Source organism: Abramis brama (genome assembly GCF_963993115.1).
Source record: "Abramis brama genome assembly, chromosome: 4".
Classification (NCBI taxonomy): Eukaryota; Metazoa; Chordata; class Actinopteri; order Cypriniformes; family Leuciscidae; genus Abramis; species Abramis brama.
This window is the reverse complement of record NC_139966.1, coordinates 15,820,698-15,847,580: the sequence shown is the minus strand read 5'-3', so window position 1 is coordinate 15,847,580 and position 26,883 is coordinate 15,820,698. Positions and strand designations below refer to the sequence as shown.

General features: G+C 40.3%; 1 long non-coding RNA gene across 1 annotated transcript; it reads right to left on the bottom strand.

The window, feature by feature from the left end:
* Window positions 1-645: 645 nt before the first annotated feature.
* Window positions 646-1,930, bottom strand: LOC311081709. The gene is made up of 2 exons (XR_014605981.1): window positions 1,700-1,930; window positions 646-1,628 (listed from the first exon to the last, which is right to left on the bottom strand). It is a non-coding gene; the product is annotated as an uncharacterized lncRNA (long non-coding RNA).
* Between the last annotated feature and the right edge of the window lie 24,953 nt (window positions 1,931-26,883).

Here is a 26,883-nt window from a genome sequence, read left to right as displayed (position 1 = left end):
TTCCAGCTTATAAACTATTCTTCATTGAATTTTGGGTTAAAAGTCAGACTAGCATAATCAAAGTCCCAGTGTCTTTTTCCATCTCTTCTTCTGGACTTTGAAGCTTCTCTTTACCAATATTAACACTCTCTTGTCTTTTGAAGTTCTTACTGACTTCTTACGGTACCTAAGTCTCGCTTCAGAAACTAATTTTTGTTTTTAATGACACTATTACTTGTTCTAAAGTTTTAGTCACTTTTCTACTTAAACCCTCAGTAAATGGGTTCCAATTTTAGACTGGCTAACTTTATATCTCTGTAAGTAAAATTTCTGTAGGCACAATTTTTTTTATATATATATATTTTTTTTATTATTATTATTTTTATCGTTTTCCTCTTAAAAGCATCCTACTTCATTTCTTTCTATCAGAATATTTGTATTTAGTCCTCTGTATTTACTACATTAACCTCTGACTAATCATTCAATATTAAAAGTATATACTAGTGTAGCCAGTGGCGTCAGGTACTTGAGGGAACTGTATGAAACTATTATATAACGTTCGACTACGCCACCCGGTGTATACCGGGAACTATCAGCCCCAAATCAGGGAGCGCACAGGTTCGTTACCAAAAGAAATGGGTAAGCAGAGAGACATAGGCCAGGGAATATCAATGATGAGGCAGCTTTATTCAAATACAAAATTTAAAACCATCAATACATTAACATCAAGGGCTCAATATTCACATGTCAAAAAGAAAAAGGAAAACAAACACCACTTTACAAAACTTCAAAATAAAGAAATAAATACAAAAATACAAATACACAAGAAAGCTTAATTAGGAGGGAGATGGCCTGCTGTGACCCTCAATTCACACAACACACTTAATATCCACACACACCCGCTCTGGTGAAGTCAGGTCACTCAAACACAGCACTCAATGTGAACCCCGTTAAACAGCAGCTAAACCCCTCCTCGATACACTTTCTTCGTCACGCTGTTTACGAGAGAAAAGAAAGGACAAACAATAAACATTAACTGGTAAAAGCCAGCCCCCCCCAAAAAGAAAGAAACCGTCAGTTCACAAACATAAAATAAATAAAAATACACAAACAAAATATATAAACTAATTAAACTTAAACAAACAAAAAAAAAAAAAAATTACATACAAAATACGCAAAAATGAGCACAAGACAAAAATAAAGAAATCTAAATTAAAATTCGAAGCAAACCAAGAGACAAATCAAAATAAAACAAACATGCCACGGTCGGCCGCACACACACTCAAAGAGCAGAACAAGTCAGCGAGGAAACAGCCGCGTTTCCACGTTAATTCGCACACTGCGGCGAGCAATCGTCCCAGCTCGCTGTTATGCAAGTTCAAGTTCGCTCCAACGAAAAGACGACAAAACTAAGCCCAGGCAAGACAGCAGTGCGTTACGTCAACAGACGCGCATCTCTTCCCGCAATATAGAGGTGAAACCCTTGCTCTCGTCACTCAAATCTGTCGAACATGAAACAGAAAAATTACTAATAAAACAATAAAAGGGACAAACCACGCGAATGGCTCTCATACATACCGGAAACGTTCTCAGCGCAGCACTATGCGTGTTCGCTGGCCTCAACATACCGCCGGTTGCTCGTCAATGAACTACACAGACTCAAAATAGTAAATACACATTCCATTGATGAAAATCCTCAAAACAGACGTAGGTTACCAACCTCAAAGCCCGGGGCAGACGGTGCACGGCCGCACAGAGCCGAGACAGCACTTCATACTCTCCATTCATAAATGGCGGCCTCCGTAAAGGGGCGGTACGGGTGTCGACGACGCATCCCAAATGACAAAAAACCTCCCCATTTTATACCATGACACCAGACTGTTGATAGGTTCAATGGTTTCACATGACACTGGCCAATAATCAACACAGATACACTTCACCCTGCTACACTAGCAACATTTAACATAATATTATTTGATTTCCTGCTGTCACTTTCTGTGTTGTGTATCAGAGGTATCGGAGTTCTCCGAACCCTCAAACTCACCCTGACTCTGTTGTAAAACTCTCATACGGAGGCCTGGACGGCCGAGAGAGTCCTTGCGGGACATCTTTTCCCGTTTCTAAAGTTGTTACTCTTTGCATTGTTACTTAACAAGTTTATTGTTAATAGTTTATCTCCCATTTTCTTCATTGTCTGTTATTTGTATTATATTCCTTCAATTAACATTTTCACTCCATCATAAACTATTATTTAACTTTATATTAAAATAAAGTTTACCTGACTTATTTTGTTGTCAGTGCATCCCTTAAGTTTCATTAATTATCGTTTTACAGGTCTTTCAGCCTCTAGCGTTCTGAAGTACGAGCTCTTCTCTGTAATACAGTGTGGGAGACGATCTGGCATGCACCACTGTTGGCTTTTCGAGTCTGAGCTATGCTCACAGACTCTGTCTCTTTAACCGGTACACCTATTTTACAATAAAATCATCCTGGCTGTTCCAGGACCAATAATTATACTTTCATTACACTTTTTATTTTTATTTTAATATGCCAGATAACATCCCATTTTTCTCAGCACATATTGTTACTGATTATAAGTCCTACTTTTAGCCTGCATATTTCCACTTCATAAAACTGTCTTCTGACAATGTTAGGTGCATTTCTTCTGTTTGTTTAAAGATATTAATATCAATTTGATATAGCCTGTCTATCCAGGTCTGGTGGTTTAAATTCTTTTTAGCACTCTATCATTCGCAATATTTCGAAAAACATTTCTTAGCCGTTTATTAACAGTCATTCATTATTAACCATTATTCCTTGTCTAGAAGTCTTATTCTGTAATGTTATTACATGTACACATTTTTCCACTTCATGTTAGACCTACCTCAGTCTTTAAGTTTTAACCTTTTCGGTCTATCTCCATAGCGGAGCCTTGTTCTATTTCTAGAACCGTTGTGTCTGCCTGGAAGGCTAGTTTTCATTTTAATACATGAGAATCTCCTCATGTTAAATATCTACATTGCTGGATTTTACTGCTTGCCCTGTCATAAGCGAAGCGTCCTCCACTAACAGGTCTTATCTTTTAGCCAGTCTCTGCCTCTTACTCTCTGAGGCTAGCCGTTTGAGACTTTCTGTCTCTCCTTTATTTCGGCTTTCTCAATCTTTACGGCTCTCTCGCTCATAAAGTTATTTGTTCTACGCGCGTTCAACCCTTTCTAGGTTGTCTATACATAATCTCTGTTCAACCCTTTCTGGGATTTTCCTTCAAATAATCTTTTCTAGATTATTACTTTCTGGCTAAATTTCTCTTAGTCGACTTTTGGTTTAACCCTTCTGGGTTTTATTATTATTACATTTAATCTTTGCCCTTTCTGGGTATGCATTAGCATTCATTTTTCCACTCTCACGGAATTTTATTTTTATATTTTCCACTCTCACGGAATTTTATTTTTATATTAATCTTTGCCCTCTCTAAGTTGTATTTTTAAATACTATCTTTTCCAGAAGTTTCTCTTAGACGTCTTTTATTTTAACCCCTTTTGGGTTGTTCCTTTAAATAATCTTTTCTAGATTATTAACATTTTTGGGGTCTTACAGGTTGCCTCTTAGTTGGTAATTTACTAGCTTTCAAAGTTCGTACTTCTATACTCAAGCGTACGAGTGCGGAAACGAATGGGCAAGCATTGCTCGATCGACTGTGGCCAGGGGTCGATGGATCAATGCCCCTAAAACGTTGGGCGCCATGTTTTATGGTGTGTACTTTACTCTTAACACCTTTTACCTATTTATTTATTATTCTCAGGTAAGGTAAAGAAAGTCAAATCTGACCTAAACCGTAAGCATTCAAAAGGTACTTACAATTTGGTCAGAAGACTCCCCTGTGGTATGTTCGCATTAAAAGTCTTCCAGCATCATAAATCTAAGTCTCGGTAGGCAGATTTTGTAATCAATTAAATTAAATTTAATTGGTTACTTTTCTTTTATAATAAACAAAAATATAAAGGCAAATAAAACTTCATCGTTTAAGTATAAAATACAATAATCACATCTTGAATCAAAGGTGTAGTAAGCTCTGGGCTTCTTCTCTTCTGCTTGGGGTTTCTTGTCCTCAGCTCTGGGCTTCTAGGCGTCGTTGGCACACTGGCGTATCAGTATCCCCCCGGGCAAATCAGTTCTTCAGTCTTTTATACTCCTGTTGTTTACAACAGGCGTTGGGTTGTCACTCCTCCAAAGTTTCCCAGATCCTTCTCCAGGCAGGTGCAAGCGGTCCACCTCTTCATGTCCTTGAACTACAGTAAACTCAGCTAAGATGGCTGAGTTCATTTAAAGTTCTAGGAGTCTAGCGCACACACATAATCGCACTTTTCTGCTCCTCTTAACATGGGTTGGCACAGTCACATATACATACATAACCAATTACTGTACATCTATGCCAAAACAATATAAGCCATCTTTTACAAACAAAATAAATAACAACATTGAATGCAATGCATTATATCCAATACATTGGCTAAATATGTGTAACAATAAAGGCATCTATAATAAACAAGGAGGCAGGTAATTGCATTTTCTTGATATTATACAACAATATATATATGTATGTATATATATATATATATATATATATATATATATATAGTTACTTGTAGGTGCTACTACTGCCTTGAATGACATGTATTTATCATAAAAGTCATATGTAGGCCTACTTTCTTAAAATACTCTTATTTAAATATGTAAGACATGTTCAGCCTCTGCCTTTTTCTAGCAAGCCTGGTCATGCTACTTTTTCTGTAGTAAGGAAACAGCCTTAGGGGGGAGGGTAAAATAATTGAGAGAATTTAGATTTGATATTAATTAAAAATTAAGTGTTGTTGGTTGTGACCAAGTAGCATTAGCGATCGCTAAACAAAAAATAAATACATTAATAATAATAATATAAATTACCCCCAACAACTGTCAGACGTAAGACAACCAGAGGACATAGTATATATGACAGACAGGACATAGGGTGGTAAAAGATAGCTTGTTGAAACTGCAAAATGTCACTGTCAGTGGCGTAAGGCGATGTTTTTTGGGGGAGAAATTCTGTCGATAACAATCTACCTCTGGATCAGGTCGGCTCTTTTTCCCGTCTTTTTCAGCCCTCTACACTCAAGCCATCTCTTCAATTGAATATTTGTATGTTCTTCTACTTCTATACCAGTGAATTTGGCACCGGGGACATCATTCTCGGACAGAGTTAGCAGGTTTAGCTCAGTAGACATCTCGTCCGTAAACTGTTTACATGCGTCTAGCATGAGTGACACGCGCGAGTTTGACCCCCCTAGCAACCGTCGCTAGCTTAATGAATATTAATGAGAAAAGGTGACGTATATCGTGCGGTACGCTATTGCTCATGGCCTGGGCGAAGAGTCTCTAGTGCAAGATGTTCTCACAAGGTGGCATTCCACCCTCGAGATGGTCAGCCGGATACTACGGAACAAAGACCCCCTGATGGCAACCTTGGCTCATCAAAACCACAAGCTAACCCTTCTAACATCTGCAGAGTTTGATAAGCTTGCCAGGCTGGAGAAACTACTGGAACCATGCAGGTTGGTACTTCAGTTTATTTGATATGTTATTTTTAGACAGTATTTATTGATTTTTCTTTTTTTTTTTTTTTTTTTTTTATTAAAACAAGTCCTGTATATTGTCATATTGGCTTATGTCATGTTGTTATTGTGAGTAATGGTAACTAAGTAACTACAGTAATCAATTACTAGCAAACTATTGTTTAGTGTTAATCTTTGTTTTTATAGTTAACTAATACTTGTAACATTAAATTAAAAAAAAAAAAAAATTAGTAAATGCTGACATTAAAATTAACTAAGACCTAATGATAGGTCATTGTTAGCAAATGCAATCTATTAATTGGATGTGTGTTTATTATTCAGATATGTCATGGAACTTCTTGGGGGTGAAAAATATGTCTCCTGTTCTGTTGTGTTGCCTGCACTTTGCCACCTGGCCCTGAAGATGGCTGTCACAGAAGATGACCCTGCTTATGTTGTGCGCTTTAAGGATGCCTTCAAAGAGGATTTGACCAAGCGCAAAGAAAACACAAACATTGCTTGGCTCAAAATCGCATCAGCTCTTGATCCCAGATTCAAAAACCTGAAATTCATTCCTAAAGCAGAAAGAGCTGAAGTTTGGGAAACATTAGACAAGATGCTAAAAGAGGAGGAACCTTCTCCACATTCCTCAGAAGCGGGATCAGGGCCGCAAAAGAAGAAAATTGGTCTCCTCTTGATGGGCTCTGATACAGAGTCAGACGATGAAACATCACTGGAATCCAGTCCTCTTGCTAGATACAGAGCAGAGCCTAGCATAAGCCTTGAACAATGCCCTCTGCAATGGTGGTCTGCACACAGCAGAAGTCATGACAAGCTGGCGACCATTGCACTGAAATATCTGCCAACTCCTGCTTCAACTGTGCCATGTGAGAGACTATTTTCACTTGCAGGGCACATAGTGCACAAGAAGAGGGCTGCTCTGGCACCTGAGAATGTTAACAAACTTGTATGCCTTAGCAGTTGGTTGAATGCTGACTAGAAAAATAAGCACCACTTTAGGACAAAAATGGAATATTGAGAGGAGTAGAAAAAAGGGAATCTGGTGAGATTTTCTGGATTATGGGTTAAATGGAGAAAAGTGAGATATTTGAGAGAAAGACATGCACACAGATACGAACAGAAAAATCTTTAAACAAAATGGGGAACCAGACTTGCTAAATGCATTAAAAAAAACATTCTACATCCATGAAATAAACACACACACATACAAAAAACACCACATTCAAAACAGAGATATTGTATTGCAAATGTGCAAAAGTAATATGATTTGCTCAAAGGTTTCTCTGTCATTGCTCAGGAATAGTGAAGTATTAACTTTGCCCGAGATACTTCTGAAAGAAAGACATAAAAATGGTTGTCCTACAGAGATATGAATTTTGTTCTTCAGTTCAGATCATTTGATTTTAGAATAAGTTGATTAAATACTGCGGTTTCTGTGTCTTTTTCTGTTAAGTTCATTTCTGTCTAGAATCAACTGAGATGATATCTGTAAAATCTCAGTGTGTTTCCTGTCCAAATGAATGTTCAGGTCATTTGCTTTTTAATTTAATGTTAAATGTTCATATTAAAGTGACTTAATTCTGAATTTGGTCTCTAGGCAGACTAGTTTACAATATTAAATGTCTTCTGAAAACTTTTAAAATTGAATTGAGATTGAAACTGTTCTGGTATAGTTCTCTTTGCTGGATATGGCAATTTTGTGAAATGACAAAAATAAACATGTTGTATGCCTTAGCAGCTGATTAAATGCAGACTAGAAAAATAAGCTGTTCTGTTTTAGTTTGGCAAGCAGGTAATTGAATTGAGATTGAAACTGTTCTGATGGTTCTCTTTGCTAGATATAGCAATTTTGTGAAATGACAAAAATAAACATGTTTTAAACGGTGATAAATAGTGTATGTTTAATTTCACAATAAGAGTGCGATTAATCGCAGTTAATCGCACAAAAAGGGTGTGATTAATCGCGATTAAAAAATGTAATCTATTGACAGCCCTAATTTATTTGTATGATACAGCTGCAAATAAGTATTTGAACATCTGTCTATCAGCTAGAATTCTGACCCTCAAAGACCTGTTAGTTTGCCTTTAAAATGTCCACCTCCACTCCATTTATTATCCTAAATTAGATGCACCTGTTTGAGGTCGTTAGCTGCATAAAGACACCTGTCCACCCCATACAATCAGTAAGAATCCAACTACTAACATGGCCAAGACCAAAGAGCTGTCCAAAGACACTAGAGACAAAATTGTACACCTCCACAAGGCTGGAAAGGGCTACGGGGAAATTGCCAAGCAGCTTGGTGAAAAAAGGTCCACTGTTGGATCAATCAGACCTAATTTTGGATGCGATTAATCGCGATTAATCTTTTCCCACCCCTAATATATATAGGTTCTGGCGTGGCCTAGCCAGTCTCCAGACCTAAACCCAATAGAGAATCTTTGGAGGGAGCTCAAACTCCGTGTTTCTCAGCGACAGCCCAGAAACCTGACTGATCTAGAGAAGATCTGTGTGGAGGAGTGGGCCAAAATCCCTCCTGCAGTGTGTGCAAACCTGGTGAAAAACTACAGGAAACGTTTGACCTCTGTAATTGCAAACAAAGGCTACTGTACCAAATATTAACATTGATTTTCTCAGGTGTTCAAATACTTATTTGCAGCTGCATCATACAAATAAATAGTTAAAAAATCATACATTGTGATTTCTGGATTTTCTTTTTTAGATTATGTCTCTCACTGGACATGCACCTACGATGACAATTTCAGACCCCTCCATGATTTCTAAGTGGGAGAACTTGCAAAATAGCAGGGTGTTCAAATACTTATTTTCCTCACTGTATATATATATATATATATATATATATATATATATATATATTAGGGCTGGGAAAAGATTAATCGCATCCAAAATAAAAGTTTGTGTCTACATGATATGTGTGTGTGTACTGTGCATAATTATTTTGTATATATATAAATACACCCTTGCATGTATATATTTAAGAAATATTTGTTATTTATATATAAAATATTTACATTTATTTATAATATAAAGTATATATAAATATATACAGTATATACATGCAAATATTTCTTAAATATATACATGCATATGTGTGTGTATTAATCTATACAAAATAATTATACACAGTACACACACATATATCATGTAGACACAAACTTTTATTTTGGATGCGATTAATCGCGATTAATCTTTTCCCAGCCCTAATATATATATATATATATACACTGCTCAAAAAAATAAAGGGAACACTTTTTAATCAGAGAATAGCATCAAGTCAGTTAAACTCCTGGGATATTGATCTGGTCAGTTAAGTAACAGAGGGGGTTGGTAATCAGTTTCCGCTGCTTTAGTGTTAATGAAATTAACAGCAGGTGCACTAGATGGGCAACAGTGAGACAACCCCCAAAACAGGAATGGTTTTACAGGTGGAGGCCACTGACATTTTTTTCCCTACTCATCTTTTCAGACTGTTTTTCACCAGTTTTGCATTTGGCTAGGGTCAGTGTCACTACTGGTAGCATGAGGCGATACCTGGACCCTACAGAGGATGCGCAGGCAGTCCAGCTCCTTCAGGATGGCTCATCAATACGTGCCATTGCCAGAAGGTTTGCTGTGTCTCCCAGCACAGTCTCAAGAGCATGGAGGAGATTCCAGGAAGACAGACAGCTACTCTAGGAGAGCTGGACAGGGCCGTAGAAGGTCCTTAACCCATCAGCAGGACCGGTATCTGCTCCTTTGTGCGAGGAGGAACATGATGAGCACTGCCAGAACCCTACAAAATGACCTCCAGCAGGCCACTGGTGTGAATGTCTCTGACCAAACAATCAGAAACAGACTTCATGAGGGTGGCCTGAGGGCCCGACGTCTTCTAGTGGGCCCTGTGCTCACTGCCCAGCACCAGGGAGCTCGATTGGCATTTCCCATTGAACACCAGAATTGGCAGGTCCGCCACTGGTGCCCTGTGGTTTTCACAAATGAGAGCAGGTTCACCCTGAGCACGTGACAGACAGGAAAGGGTCTGGAGAAGCCGTGGAGAATGTTATGCTGCCTGTAACATCGTTCAGCATGACCGGTTTGGTGGTGGGTCAGTGAGGGTCTGGGGAGGCATATCCATGGAGGGACGCACAGACCTCTGCAGGCTAGACAATGGCACCCTGACTGCCATTAGGTATTGGGATGAAATCCTTGGATCCATTGTCAGACCCTATGCTGGTGCAGTGGGTCCTGGGTTCCTCCTGGTGCACAACAATGCCCGGCCTCATGTGGCCCAGAGCATGCAGGCAGTTCCTGGAGGATGAAGGAATGATACCATTGAAGGGCCACCACGCTCACCTGACCTACATCCAATAGAACACCTCTGGGACATTGTGTTTCGGTCCATCTGACATCACCTGGTTGCACCTCAGACTGTCCAGGAGCTCAGTGATGCGCTGGTCCAGATCTGGGAGGAAATACCCCAGGACACCATCCGTCGTCTCAGTAGGAGCATGTCCCGACGTTGTCAGGCATGCATACAAGCACGTGGGGGCCATATAAACTACTGAGAACCATTTTGAGTTGCTGCAATGAAATTTTAGCAAAATTGACAAGCCTGCTGCATCATTTTTTCACTTAGATTTCCGGGGTGTCTTTGAATTCAATCCTCTGTAGGTTTATTATTTTCATTTCCATCAAACGATGTGGCATCCTTTCGTTCATAACACATTACCCAGTCCATATTAGTATAGATATCCAGCATGATATTTTTCCCCATTGAGATCTGATGTGTTTTCAAAGTGTTCCTTTAATTTTTTTGAGCAGTGTATATAGCCTATACCTCATAACATCAGTAACTTGACAGCTCTACCTAGAGTGGTTTTCCTCAGCATTTGGAACGACTGCACAAAGGGCAGCTGTGCAAAGATTTGCCTTTGGAGAAAACTGTTGATTTTATATGCGAAAAATTTATCTTTGGTAAAGTATCATTAATATGTATGTCATATGAAACAGCTATGCATGAATACACTCTAGATGTGTATATAGTGAACATATCTACATTTTCATTCAAACAATAAATAAAGCATTAATTAAATAATTATATTTTATTTACTGACAACAATGTTTTTACAATAAATTAGTAAAAGAATGAATCAAAGTCACCATCACACAATAAACAAATGCATATACAAGTCAACACATGAAACAAAGCTTTATTGAAACTACAATCATGTATGTAGGCTGAAGACGCTGAGGTTGTTGCGTGATGTGTTGTGCTTCACAATCTGAGGCAATAAGGGCAGGTGGAGTGATGGAGGGTCTCGTAAGGGCTGGTGGAGGGATGGAGGGTCTCGTAAGGGCAGGTGGAGTGATGGAGGGTCTCGTAAGGGCAGGTGGAGTGATGGAGGGACTCGTAAGGGCAGGTGGAGTGATGGAGGGTCTCGTAAGGGCAGGTGGAGTGATGGAGGGTCACGTAAGGGCAGGTGGAGTGATGGAGGGTCTCGTAAGGGCAGGTGGAGTGATGGAGGGACTCGTAAGGGCAGGTGGAGTGATGGAGGGTCTCGTAAGGGCTGGTGGAGTGATGGAGGGTCTCGTAAGGGCAGGTGGAGTGATGGAGGGTCTCGTAAGGGCAGGTGGAGTGATGGAGGGTCTCGTAAGGGCAGGTGGAGTGATGGAGGGACTCGTAAGGGCAGGTGGAGTGATGGAGGGTCTTGTAAGGGCTGGTGGAGTGATGGAGGGTCTCGTAAGGGCAGGTGGAGTGATGGAGGGTCTCATAAGGGCAGGTGGAGTGATGGAGGGTCTCGTCCATGGCACCATCTCCAGGATTCAGCTCTGGGCTCTTCATCCTCAGTGTTCACACCAGCCTGCTGGCATTTCAGATCCTACAAAAATGCACAAACAACACAAAAGCAGTCATTTTAACTGCACAATGTCATTTGATTTCAGTATTATTTAGAAGACAAAAACGTTTTTTTTTCACAAATGCCGCCATCATCTTCCCTTGCAGGTCCTTCTCCACAAAAGCTCGGCAGCAAATGCACAGAAATCAAGAATCAGAAAGGTGCTGTAATAGCTCTGTTTGAAATTACAATAATTAAAATAAACTACAACTTAATATTTAAATAGATTTTGTTATTCATTTCTGTAGTATACTCACTCAAAGCCTTCTTCAGCCACTCTCCACTGGATAAACACACATCTGTTCATCTGTCCCTGTAACATCCAGACAAGATTCACATTACCTCTGTGATTTATGAGCTCAAAACTACATTTACATGTTCAGGTTGTTTTAACTTTTTATCCAACATAAATGTTCCTCAATTTATCAACAGTACTAATGGACAAATGGACTATACTTTACTGTGTAACGTCTTTACACCTCCAACAATTCAACAGTTTACTCTTCAGTAGTTCAAAACATGCAATTTTAACACAAGGAACCGTGTTTACTCACATTTGAAAGCACCCGCGTCGCTGATCTATGCGATGTTTAATAATGACGTATCCTCTCGCGTGGCCTCCTGGGATAGAAGAGTATCCATCAGTCGAGCACTCGAAAATCTGTGCGGAAGCAGTAAGCCATCCGGGAACTTCTCGCCTACTCTTTTGTAAATACTGATGTTTCTTACGTACTGCTTCCTTCACGTACTGTTTTCGCCTACTATATAGTAGGAAAGTAGGCATATTCGAACGCACTTAAGTCCGAATCTCGCGATAATTAGTACGTCACCCAGGTAATTCTCGCCTACTCTTTTGGATTCGTACATACTTTTTTGCTCGCCTACTCTTTTTCCCATACTAAATAGTAGGGAAGTATGCGGTTTCGAACGCAGCCATAGTAACTTTGTGTGGCAGGGCGGGTTAAGATCCCGCCCTATTATTTGTGGTGAGTGATGGGTGTGACAGCCTATCGGCAGCCATCCCTGGCCTATTTAAGGCGGAGTTCAGTTCACCTGGGTATGCGTCATTGTCACTATCGCCTCTGTTTGGGTGCGCGCGCATCTCTGCTGGAGGTATGTACCTAGCTGTTTGGCTAATGTTGCTGCTAGTCAGAGATGGGCATAAATACATGGAAATGTATTTTAAATACAAATACAAAATACTGTGTGAAAAAATGTATTTAAATACAAATACAGTATTTTGTATTTTGAAAATACACAAAATACATGTGAAATTGGCCATCCAGTGCAGGTATAGGTCACAGTGATTGAAGAAACTACATAGGCCTATACTGACTTCTTTCTTTCTTTCTTTCTTTCTTTCTTTCTGGCAATTACAAATAAACATGCAAAATAGCAGCCATTTATATACTCATTTCTGGTTACAATGTAGTCTATTACTTGTGGTGAACACTATTAAAAAAATCATACTGTATGTAAAACTGTGGGAACCTTTTCTGCTATCTAGCAAAGAATATGGATGGGCGATATGACCAAAATCTCAATTTTACTTCACAGTAACAATATCATGGTTTCACATTTCTCAATATCAGTTTTGATTCCACAGAATAAACTGAATTTCAAACTCTTTTTACAGGGAGTCCAATGCTTTTTAAGTAATTTTATGTTTATTTTATGTAAAGTTTATTTGTTTCCATAAGTTTATTAAAATTAGAAAGTGTATCTAAAATTTAAAATTAGAATTAATTTAGATTCATTTGACACTATTTAGCCCTTTTTGATTATTATTGTTTATGTACAATAAAACTAAAAGCTGAAGATTTTTGTGGTGTATCATTCATCAGTGTTTGTTTTACCACTCCAACGTTCCAATAATTCCTGCCCACTAAAAGCTGCACGGATAAATTTGCTTACCCCACAAATAGGCCCATCTATGTAAACGATTTAGAAAACGTTCCATCAATTCACACTTTATATCATCGCTATGATATGTAGTGTCATATCACCCAGCCCTAACATGCAGTAATGCTTTAAAGGGGTCATATAATGCCATTTTTGTACAAGCTAATATGATTCTTTAGGGTCTAATTTAAAAGTTTGTAATATACTTTAATTAAAAATTCTCATTAGTATTGTAAGAAAACACTCATTTTACCTGGTCAAAAACAGCTCTGTTTTCAGCACGCCATTTAAGTGCATGCGTTTTTAAATGATAATGAGCTTTGCTCACCCCGCCCCTCTGTTCTGTGCATACACCATTTGTAATAATAACACAATAACCATAACGCGTTGTTCATTATAAACGTGGGATTATGAATTATATTGAGAACGTCGTACATAGAAAACATGCCATAATGTACCCTGAGTGTAAACAGCCGCATTCATCGTGAAGCGGGCAGCTAGCGATTTGCAAAGATTAATATAAATATTAATATAAAGGTTAACCCTCTGAGGTCTGAGCTGTTTTCTGGGCCCTGGAGGTGTTCTGACATGCTCTGACATTTCTGGTTATTTCTGTTACTTGTGACATTTTCATGGCTAAAGTCTAATTACACTGTATTCAGCACAAACTCTGCTACAATAATATATCAGCAGCATGTATGTAAAAGTTTGTAGTTTTGAGATAATGACATTTATGCGTGGTTTGTGAAAATACAAAAAAACATTCTCACTGAAATAAGGCTATGAAACCCATACTGATTATTTCTTCACAAGACTTTTGAAAATTGTATCACGTAGCCTAGAATATTTGCTCTAAAACTATGTGAAAATCACCCTGATTGCTCATTCAGATAAGACAATATATTGATTTAAAAATTTTAAAAAAAGTGTGTGAAAAAGCCTTATGCGAGAGGTCATTAATATGTAAGCTTTTCTCACCTGAGAAAGACAAAGACCCTCCCCTAACGGCCCTATTAGGAGCTATCAGGCCCTGCCATTCTGGGCAACCTTGCACAAAACTGTAAATGAGGAGATTTAAAAAAAGAATGGCTTTTAAATTGTTTGGATTTATTTACAACACAACATAGTCCAAAGATACACACAGCAAATGCCAAAAAAGCACTTATTGAAAACAATGATCCAAAGACAGAGACCTTTGTGCCATTCCTAAAAACATTGTACATACCTTTCATTTCCAAGGTGTTTGATTTTCACTTTACCATGTTCATGTTCACTGAAGTCCTCAGTGGCATATGGGCCCTGAAAAAAAAAAGTGAACATACTGATATCAAGAGAAAGGCCTGCACGATTTTGGGAATAAATTTTAGATTTTTCTGGTTAAAATTGCTTTTTAAAATTCACAGAATACACACACACACACACACAAATGTTTCCAACAATATATAATATAATGAACAGTGAACACCAGGTTTGTTGTGCCTTGTAGGCATAAGCTATGCGCAGTGCTGGATAAAATATGATACATTCAAACGTGATCACAATCCAAAATATGATACATTCAAACGCGATCGCGCTGCAAAATATGATACATTCAAACACGAGAGGCAGAACGCACACCCTGTCTATTTTCTTTATTTTACAAAAGCACAATGTTTTGATTTGATTGTAAGTGGACACATACAAAAGTAGAAATATCACAGATTCTTTTTTTCTATTTCTTTTTTCTGTATGACCATAAATGACGAAGAAATTTAAGTTTATAGTGTTACAATGTGGAGAAAATCCAGCAAAACGCGCCCGCGTGTTTGTCGACCTCAGAGGGTTAATAAAACGTTACATTCACTTCTTCTGGAGGTGCAGCAGGAACACGAATAGTTGGTACTGATCCTTTTTTCAGGAGCAGCTTCTTAGCAAAACCAGCTTTATACTGACCCTCGTTTGTAAAGCAGTCTGGTGTGTGAAATGATTCGCGCAAACATGAAAGCATTGACGTTGATCGTGGGGAATATTCCCTTCGAAAACAAAACTCAGCCACTGCGTCTTCAGCGGTTCGGATTTAGGAACATCAACATGACTGCTGTGTTCGTTATTACACCCAAGAACAGAACACCACAATCGCTTAGACGCTATTCTGCTCATAGACAGTGCTCCAGCGTATCAACAATGACCACGCCGGTCCGCGCGGAGTATGATTGACAGCTCGCTCACGAGCGAGGGCAGGTCTGTGTTGAAATGCTGCTGTCAATCAACAATAGTGGGAGGGGTGTCGATTTTGTGACGTCACAAAATCGAACGGCTTGATTTGAGACAGAGGAAAACATAAGAAGATTTAAAAAAAAAAACACTGGATGGATTTTTAGCATTTTATGATGGTTGTGTACAGGCACTGACAACACACATTTCTGTACAATCAACTTGTAAAAGTGCATGTACCATTTTATGACCCCTTTAAACACATTTGACAAGCTAGTTGATAAAAATCAAGAACCGGTCAAGACTGATGGCGTACGCAATTGTCCCACTTGTCTGTGCTCTTTTATTCTTTCAAGTGAATAATGCACTATTTTAACTTTAATCAACAAGTAGAATTGATCATGACATTCTCACCTTATAAAAGAAAAAAAGAAAAGAAAAAAATCGCTGATCCAATGCTGAGCTAGTGAATGTCTGAACTAGTTGATGCACAAAATCAATACCCTGATAAAGAGGTTGACTGGCAAAAAGTATTTTATGTATTTTGAAAATCTTAAATGTATTTAAATACAAAATACATTTGATTTTTTCCAAAGGCTTTAAAATACAAAATAGTATTTTGTATTTAAAATACGTATTTTAAATACATGTATCTGAAATACTGCCCATCCCTGCTGCTAGTACACATGCACTATTAACGTGGGAATGTATATGTTTTAGCCAGACTAGGGTCCGGATTTGTGCAACGTTGCTTTTGGGTGCAGGCTGTCCTCATCACAGGTATGTTAATTCTAACGGACTACTGTTAGTTCTGGTTTGATCCCCGGTAACCTATGTAATAATCATAGTGCAGCTTATGTGTTTGGCCAGATGGAACACGGTACATTTGCGGTTTGCCTATTATGAACAAGGCTGTGAGTAACTGAGTATTCTGTGGGTCTAGCGATCTACCATTGGGTAGGTAAATTTAACCACTTGATTATTACGAGGTGGGTGTTTTACATTCATTCATTCATTCATTGTTTTTTCTTTAGTGCGTCAATCTGTTTGCGAGCGGTTCATCTCAGTGGACTGCGGGGCAAATGCTCCATAGACAACGTCGTTAAGACTGCATTGTTTGTTCTGCTGCCATTAATACCACTATGTGACCGTTTTATTATTTTGATACATTATTGTGTTTTTCTTTTTAGTTCGTTTTGTCTTTGAAGATTGCTTTAAGCCAATGCTGGTGGACTAAGTGAGTGGCTAGTCTCAGAGCCGTCATTCAATGTGAGACGTACTATCACTAGTGTAATTTAGCCCTTACCTTTTGTTATATTGCCACCAGCAGTTTGGTTATTTTGCTCTTTGATCAGTGCTTTTCTAAAGGACTGTGAAAAAGTGAGCTACATTCTGTTTTGGATTTGTTTTCTGTGATTCAATTAATTGTTCTCATTTTGTATTATTTCACTTTATTTTTTTGTTTTATATAGCATTTGGCTGCTCTAATGTTTATGCTGAAATGGCAATCTGATGTGAACTCTTTGGGAAACACTAGCCGGTTTAACTTCTGTGGCCAGTAATTTGCCAAGTGTTTTTTTTATTTTTTATAGTTAGAATTTGTTCTACTATAATTTGTTGATACATGTGTCTGCAGCTAATTGTGAAATTGTATTGTGTCTTTTTGTTTCTTTCAGAAGCTGAAGGCCCCCGGTGTAGGGAAGCTAGCTGTTTGTCCTTTTTGGTGGTGGTGTTTCCTTCACCGAGTGTTTTGCCATTGGCACCTGCGTTTCTTTCACTTAGCAAGTGTGAGTGAGTGTTCGTGTGGAGTGGAGTTTGGTGAGTGGTGTGGTCTTAGGATACTCACTGCCCAGCTAGCTCCCTACTGGTAAGCCTCAGCCTGAAAGTGTGTTTTTTTTTTTTTTTTTTTTTTTACTTCTGATGCACACTGAAGTGGTGTAAAACTCTTGCTCCCCCTGAGTCAATAGCTTTTTTATATATTTAAAATAATTATTATTGTGAAAATAAAGTATTTTTGTATTCAGATCCACGTCTCTTGTCCTCTGTGGTAGCGAACCTGTGTGTTCTTGTGAAATTTCCCCGTTCAGTGAAACGGGGTGGCGTAGTCTGCTCTTTATTCTGCTATACTTTTCTCATAAGTGTAACTTTTGCCCTTCCACCACCTCGCCACATTTGTTGTCACATTGTTGCCGCGTTTTTGTCACATTTTTGTTGCGTTTTCGTCACTTTTTTTGTGGCTTTTTGTCATGTTTTTGTTGTTTTTTTTGTTGCTTTTTCATTGCTTATTTTCATTGCTTTTTTGTCATGTTTTCACCTTGTTTTTGTCACTTTTTTGCTGCGTTTTCATCGTGTTTTTCGTCGTTATTTTGATGCTTTTTTTTTTTTAAAGCTTTTAGGTTTTGGGTTGCCAAACTGGAGAAAATGTGCTCGGTTCAGGTGGGGGTTAAGAGGTTAACATACATCAGACTCATGCATGTAAACACGCCACACGGATTGTATTCATGGACTAATTTGCATCTGTTTACCCGCACTCACACTCTAAAACACACAAACTCATTCATCCTGACATATTGTACATGTTTTCATTTGCCTATCAGAGAATAGCTGCTTTGCAGGTGACTCATTAAGACTTTCTGTTTTCCTATTTCAGAGCACATTACTCAACTGTCCTGCAGTATCAGAGAGGCTACAAAGCATTCTGCAAAACAGTGTTGTATGTGTTCAAAACTCTGTAAATGTGTTCATTGTGACAATATGAGATTAACTGAGGATAGTGTTTCATGTGAATCTGATATTTAGTGATGTGTATATGATAATAAAATTAATATAGGACATATATTTAATATAAATCAATCAAAATTAAATCTTGTTTACAATAATCATTCCTGTGAATATGTACATGTAGTGCAGTTACTGCTCGTGTATGCGAATTGACAATTCACCATTAAATGTGTTATTTTGAAAAGTGTTTTTTTTATATACAGATGTGGCCTTTAAAAATGCGCGTCTCAGAGAGAAGAATGCCGCGAGCACTTCCGAAATTCTGCGGGATCGTGCAGAAGGGGGATTAGGTGTTGGACGCAGGAAATACTAAAACCTGTAGATGGCAGTCGTGTTTCATGTGGCCATACTGAGTTGACGAAGTATGACGAAGACAATGTTTTCTTTTGCCAGTTACATAAACAGTCACATATTCTTCATAAAAATCCGACTCAAACGCGCATCATTTGTCTTATTTTTTTTCTGTGTACTTACAGTAGAAGAGACGTGATGAAGGCTATGATAACTGAGCCTTATAACAATAATTTGCGAAGACCTTTGAAGAGACCGAGAGCATTTGCGCAATATCATTATCTAATTTTACATTTAGTTCCTTTTTGCATCTTAACGTTTTAATACACTGTAGCTTTAACATGGTTGTAATGCGCTTTTCTGCATTACTGTACAGTACTTTTTAAATTATCATGTTTCCCTTATAGGCGTCGATTTCGGTGGGGACGGTGGGTACGCACCCACCAGATTTCGTCATGAGTCATTTTGTACCCACCACTTTCAACTTCCGTCCATATTAATTTGACTTTTGGTTCGATTTTTTTTTTACTGTTTTCAGTGGTTATGAGGAGCTTAATTAATTTAACCTGAGATGTGCGTTATATCGCTTTTTAATCATTCTTTGTGTTGTCGAATTTTGACACAGTTTCATTATTTGTTCATAATAATTTGATTCATAATTATGTCATTTTTTTTCTAAAAGTAAAAGTAAAAAAAACTAAAAGTTTTTCTAAAAGCAATATTCTAAAGAGATACAAAGACAGTGTACGTGTACCCACCCGATTTCGTCATGAGTCATTTTGTACCCCCCACTTTTAACTTCTGTTGATCGTTTTCAGTGGTTATGAGGAGCAATATGAGAGAGAAATTTGGTAATCATTGACCCAACAAAAAAAACATAATATTCATTTTATTTATTTTTTCGTGTTCGCATTTATGAGGGAAAAAACAACGTGTCAGTTCTCGTTTACGGACGTGAGCGCTCTGAAAGCGGCACTAAAAGACTGCTTTACAACTTTCACAGAGACCTCAAACAGAACAGCTGCCTTTCTTTAAATTGAATATCGTTTTGTATTAATTATATCTTAATTTTAATCAATGTTTCATAAACCAATTGCCTGGATTTAAGAAGTAAATATAGCAGACAATCACGACATTGGAGGCGCCGGCGAGTGAACTGGAGTTCGTCTCATAAATGAACCGAAACTCGGTGTATAATGCACATTCACATTCACAGCGTATTTAGAAGCATTCATAATCATTACTTTTACCGGTTCTTTGTGGCAAGCTTTATGCGTGCGGTCGTGCGCTTGAGTGCGGCTCTATTACGTAAATGCTCATTATCCCATTAGGCTATATAGGCCTAAGTAGGCTAATTAAATTAATATAAAGGGGCGATTTGTCCACGAATTACTTAAATGAACAACTAGACTACTAGTCGACTAGAAGAAAAAAAAAACTTTTAGTCGGAAGCAGCCCTTATTCCACATATTTTCGAACCAGGCAACAGGACATCTGTGTTGAGCGAGCAACCCTACGGAATGAACGAGCGGAGCGGGGAAATTTTATTCAGAAATGCGCTCTCCACTCACAAGCTCTGATCGGAACAAACCCGAACCTCACTGTCTGCTGAACTTGCGCAGAAACATCAAAATATAATATTTTCTAAAGAAGAATTTTAAAACTTTATTGGTGGTAGTTGAGAAGAATTCCTCTTTCCATATCTAAATCATTTTGAGCCCAATATAAATGTAGGCTATCATATTGTTATTCTTATTATATAAGAATAATACGTTTGGGTTTTTTTTACAACATTTTTAACATATAGAGAATATAAGTTTAGCGTGTTGTGTGTATTTCCTAATTATAAGCTTTTAGTGAAATTGCAACTGTCACGGTTCATGAATTCACTGACTCTTTCTCGCGCTGTGTTTGTGTTGTGTGTGTGTGTGTGTGTGTGTGGGCGTGGTCGCTGATCAGCTGCTGATTGTCATCAGCGCCAGCTGATTCTGATCAGCGATCTCTATTTAAGCTCATGGTCTTTCGTCTTGTGTTTGTCAGATCGTTGTGGGATTTTTCCCTGTGCTGTTGGTCTTTGTTGGTGTTCCCGGTACCCGTTTGATGTTCACGTTGAGTTCTGCCTGCCTGTCCTCGTTCAAGGATCCCGTCTCGTCTCTTCACTTCACGGGTTCGTGTTGTGTTCCTGTCAGCCCACGTCATCTAAGGATTCATCTCTTCTCATCATCTCATCACGGGATTCGGGTTGCCCATCTGCTCCCTGCGCTACCAGGGATATATGGACTGAGCCTTGAGTGTTTGATTACTCTTTCTACGTATTCATTCAATAAAACTGAGTTCTTGCATCTGCATCTTCTGTCTTCATTGTAACGTAACAGAACGATCTGACCAACATGGATGCAGCGAGAAGCCCAGACCTGGCCGAGTTTCTGTCCAGAAGCGCTACGAGGATGGACCAGCAGGAGGAGAATTTAGCCCTGACTGGACGCGCTGTGCAAGCCTTGGTAGCGCAGGTGAACCGAGCTCACCCAGCGAATTCAAGATCTAGCTCCTCCCACTGCGCCACCCACACCGCCAACCACACCTACAACCCCGTCGACTAACCAGCCACATGAGCCCAGATTACCAGCTCCTGAGAGATACAGCGGTGAGCCACATTTATGTAGAGCATTTCTAACCAAGTGCTCCATGTTTTTTGCTCTGCAACCCCAGACTTTTGCTTCTGAAGACGCAAAGGTAGCACTGGTTCTCACGCTACTGTCTGGACGTGCGGCTCAGTGGGGAACGGCGGTGTGGGAGAATCGAGATCCATGCTGTTCCTCGTTCCAGTCACTCGCGGCAGAAATAAAGAGAGTGTTCGATCGAGCGGTGGCTGGAAGAGAAGCTGCACGTCAACTAGCCGATCTTCGCCAAGGAAGCCAATCAGTCACCGACTACTCGATTGAGTTTCGCACTCTCGCCGCGGAGTGTAACTGGAACGAGGAGGCGCAGTGGGATCGGTTCCTGCATGGGCTGGCTGACCGTATCCAACGAGAGATATATGCTTTGGATCTTCCGAAGGATCTTAATGGACTCATCGAGTTGGCCCTGCGGGTGGATGCCCGACTGCAACGGGTGGAACAACACTCCCGCAGGACTCTGGTTCCGGAGACCTTCGCAGTCCCTCAAGCCAGTGGTGGTGATACGGTCAGCCATACCTTCGATCACGAGCCCATGCAGGTGGGTAGATCCCGGGGCCTGTGCCTGTACTGCGGTGGGGCTGGTCATTTCATCAATACCTGCCCCGTAAAAGATCGAGCTCGACAGTAAGCAGGAGGCTACTGTCGGGCGGGATCTCCACCAACAAGACCTCCTCCACTCTCCTCCCGGTGAGACTGCAATGGGCAACCCGATTTTTCAACTGCCACGCACTCCTGGATTCTGGGGCCGAGGGGAATTTTATGGATTTATCCATGGCACGTAAGCTGCAAATTCCCATCAGACCACTCACCAGTCCGATTTTTGTCAATGCACTTAACGGACAAGAACTACCGGTCATTACACTCACTACTGACAATCTGACACTCATAACCTCAGGCAACCATACAGAAGAACTATCTTTCTTACTCCTGGACTCTCCTCATACTCCGGTGGTCCTCGGTCATCCCTGGCTCACACAGCATAATCCCAGGGTTGACTGGGGCCACAATTCTGTGTCTGCTTGGAGCACTAATTGTTATGCGTCTTGTTTAATGTCTGCCTGTTCTTCGGTGTCCAGTTCTGTCTTGCAGGAGTCGGTGAATTTGTCTAACGTGCCCGCGGAGTACTTCGACCTGAAGGAAGTGTTCAGTAAGTCTCGGGCTGCTTCTCTTCCTCCGCATCGTCCCTATGACTGTGCAATAGATCTTATGCCAGGTACGTCTCCGCCTAAGGGCAAGTTATACTCTCTTTCTGTTCCTGAGAGGGAGGCCATGGAGAAATACATTTCTGATTCTCTAGCTTCCGAATTCATTCGTCCTTCCTCTTCTCCAGTGGGGGCGGGGTTCTTTTTTGTGGGTAAGAAGGATGGATCTCTGCGACCGTGTATTGATTACCGAGGGTTGAACAACATCACGGTAAAGAATACTTATCCTTTACCGTTGATGTCTTCAGCCTTCGAGCGGTTGCAGGGAGCCTCCATATTCACAAAATTGGACTTACGCAATGCATATCATTTGGTTCACATCAGGAAGGGGGATGAATGGAAAACCGCTTTCAATACCCCCAGGGGCCATTTTGAATATTTGGTCATGCCCTTCGGGCTGTCCAACTCCCCAGCGGTTTTCCAGGCACTCGTCAATGACGTGCTGAGAGATATGGTAGACCAGTTCATATATGTCTACCTGGATGACATATTAATTTTTTCGTCTTCTCTCCAGGAACACGTCCAGCACGTCAGACGAGTGCTTCAGAGGTTGCTAGAGAATGGGCTTTTTGTCAAGGCGGAGAAATGCGCTTTTCATGCACAGTCTGTTCCTTTCTTAGGCTACATCATCTCATCTGAGGGAATACGCATGGATCCTGACAAGGTTAAGGCTGTGATGGATTGGCCAAGTCCAGATTCCCGTAAGGCCCTACAGAGGTTTCTGGGGTTTGCCAATTTCTATCGGCGTTTTATTCGCAACTTCAGCCAACTAGCCGCACCTCTGACTGCCTTGACCTCCCCCAGAACGACGTTCAGGTGGTCTGATACAGCCGAGGCTGTATTCGCTAACCTCAAGAGCCGCTTCAGTTCAGCTCCCATTCTGATTGCCCCTGATTCCTCCCGTCAGTTCGTAGTGGAGGTCGACGCGTCAGAGGTGGGGTTAGGTGCAGTTCTATCCCAGCGTTCTTCCTCAGATGACAAGATGCACCCTTGTGCGTTTTTGTCCCATTGTTTATCTCCTGCCGAACGTAACTATGACATTGGTAACAGAGAGTTGTTGGCAGTCAAGTTAGCGCTGGAGGAGTGGCGTCATTGGTTAGAGGGGTCGGAGGTACCTTTTATCGTTTGGACCGATCATAAGAACCTGGAATATATTAGATCTGCCAAAAGACTCAACTCCAGGCAGGCTCGATGGGCACTTTTTTTCGGACGTTTTGACTTTGTTCTCTCGTACCGCCCGGGTTCCGAAAACATCAAGCCCGACTCTTTATCTCGTATTTTTGATCCATCCGAACGCCCGGTTACTCCCGAGTGCGTTTTACCTGAGAAAGTAGTTATCTCCACACTCACATGGGAGGTCGAATCGAAGGTCAAGACGGCCTTAGAAGGGGTAATGCCTCCGCCCGGTTGCCCACCGAGTCGTTTGTTTGTGCCAGAGGGGGTTCGGTCCGACGTTATTCGATGGGGTCACTGTTCCAGCGTAGCATGTCATCCAGGTGTAAATCGCACCAGTTTTTTGGTCAAGCAACGATTCTGGTGGCCATTAATGGCTCGCGACATTCGGAGTTTTGTTTTGGCTTGCTCGGTTTGTGCCACTGGTAAGACTTCCAATCGACCCCCAGATGGGTTACTCCAACCGCTGTCTGTCCCTTCGAGACCCTGGTCCCATATAGCGCTAGATTTTATAACCGCCCTCCCACCCTCTCAGGGTAAGACGGTCGTTTTGACCGTAGTGGACCGGTTCTCGAAGGCGGCTCATTTCATTCCCTTGCCCAAATTACCTTCAGCCAAGGAGACAGCGGTGGCTGTCATAGATCACGTGTTTCGGTTACATGGCCTCCCGACTGACGTGGTTTCTGACAGAGGGTCCCAATTTGTGTCCAAATTTTGGCAGGAGTTTTGTAGATTACTGGGCGCGACTGTCAGTCTGTCTTCGGGTTACCATCCCCAAAGCAATGGGCAAACGGAGAGGGCCAACCAAGATCTTGAGAGAATGTTGCGATGTTTGGTGTCCAAGAATCCTTCCTGCTGGAGTCAGCAACTTTCATTAGTGGAGTACGCCCATAACTCGCTACCAGTGTCATCCAGGGGCCTATCTCCGTTTCAGTGCAGCTTAGGGTACCAGCCACCAGTTTTTTCTAGCCTGGAATCCGAAGTCGCGGTCCCCTCCGCTCACGCCTTCGTCCACAGGTGTTGTCGCACATGGACCAGAGCCCTTGAGACTCTGCTCCAGGTGAGGGCACGCACCAAGGCTAAGGCCGATCGCCACCGGTCAAGGCCTCCTGTATACGTCGTGGGTCAAAAAGCGTGGCTTTCTACTAGAAACATTCCGCTCCGCTCCGTGTCTAACAAACTAGCTCCTAAATTCATTGGCCCGTTCACTGTCACTAAGATCATTAGTCCGGTGACAGTCCGCCTCAAACTTCCTCCAGCTTACAGGAGAATTCATCCCGCCTTTCATGTCTCCAAATTAAAGCCCGTGTTTCGTTCTCAGCTTAATCCGCCAGTCCCGGTTCCCCCACCGCCGCGACTCGTAGATGGGGAACCTACGTATTCGGTAAATCGTATTCTGGACTCTAGGCGGAGGGGACGCGGATTTCAGTATCTGGTGGACTGGGAAGGTTATGGTCCGGAGGAGAGAAGTTGGGTTCCTGCTAGAGACATTCTGGATCACTCCCTTATTGATGATTACAATCAACAGGTTGGTCCTCCTGGGAGCGCCAGAGTCAAGAAATTACAAACCACCCACCCCCCAGGTCTGCCGATTCTTTGTCAACCCCCAATGCTAATCGATCTCCTCTCAGGGAATCAAAAGAAAACTGTTTTTTCCTGTTTTCACCAGCGCGTGGGCGGGGTTTTAATCACTTGCAGTTCCTTTGTTTAAATGCTATTTAAGCAAATCTACTATAGGGGAGAGCGGGGCACAAAGTAACGCTTTTTGACTTTCTCAGTTTGTGTAAATCTACTTATGGTTCAGAGTATTTATTTTTTCCCACATTCATTTCCCACATGTCTAGTACAATTATGTGTTTTTGTTTTATCAATACAGTATATACTTTTTTTCTTGATATACCCCGAAAGAATGGAAGTGAAATGTGACAACATGCCCCATAGGTGGGGTACATTGTAACATGTGCAGGGGCACAATTGTAACATGACCATATGACAGCTTAAAATGTTATCTGATCTAATAAAAAAATATACAAAACAAAACAATATTTTCTAAATAAAATACAATTAAAAAACTTTTTCATATAAAATAATGGCAATTTTTAATAATTAAATATAAACTAATTTTGGAGTTTTGACTACGAACACACAGCTATACAACATAGTTCAAAACAAATAAATAATTAGTAATTTCTGAACATTGACTCTCTTTCTCAATAAAATTAATAAAAGTATAGAATATAATAGCATATTTCTAATAGGGGCACATTGTAACGCAGTGTTACAACATGCCCCCGCCTGCACAACTGGGATTTAAACCCTGCTAGTGTCTTCTGCTAGTTAGCGAAGCATTAAATAACTATCTCAACTGTTAAATAACATCTTGGAGATTAAAATAATATCAGATTTGTCTTATTTTAAATAAACAAAAAAATAGAGATGAAAAATTAACTTAAGTAAGAAATTTACTTTTGCTATGGTTTAATAAATGTCTATGGATATCTTCCAAAAAATAAATAATTTTGGCGGATTTTTTATTTATATAGTGTTGATATGGCAACTAGTAAATACACAAAGTTTCGTCATCCAAGCATGTGCAGAAGTATTTAAAACAAGCGTGTTACAACTAACCCCGCGTTAGGTTGTGCCCCGCGCTCCCCCTACATACGCTTAAGTTATTTCAAATTAATGTTTATAACTTAATTTGTTGAAATCGCGTAACTTAATTTGACATATGTTGATATAACCAACTGACATTGTAGCCTAGTAGATTAGATTGCATGCCAGGAAGAGGCTTATGCTTTGTATTAAGTAATGAGCGTTTACTATAATATAGCCGCACTCAAGCGCACGACCACACGCATAAAGCTTGCCACAAAGAACCGGTAAAAGTAATGATTATGAATGCGTCTAAATGTGTCTAAATATGCTGTGAATGTGAATGTGCATTATACGCCGAGTTTCGGTTCATTTATGAGACGAACTCCAGTTCACTCGCCGGCGCCTCCAATGTCGTGATTGTCTGCTATATTTACTTCTTAAATCCAGGCAATTGGTTCACGAAACATTGATTAAAATTAAGATATAATTAATACAAAACGAAATTCAATTTAAAGAAAGGCAGCTGTTCTGTTTGAGGTCTCTGTGAAAGTTGTAAAGCAGTCTTTTAGTGCCGCTTTC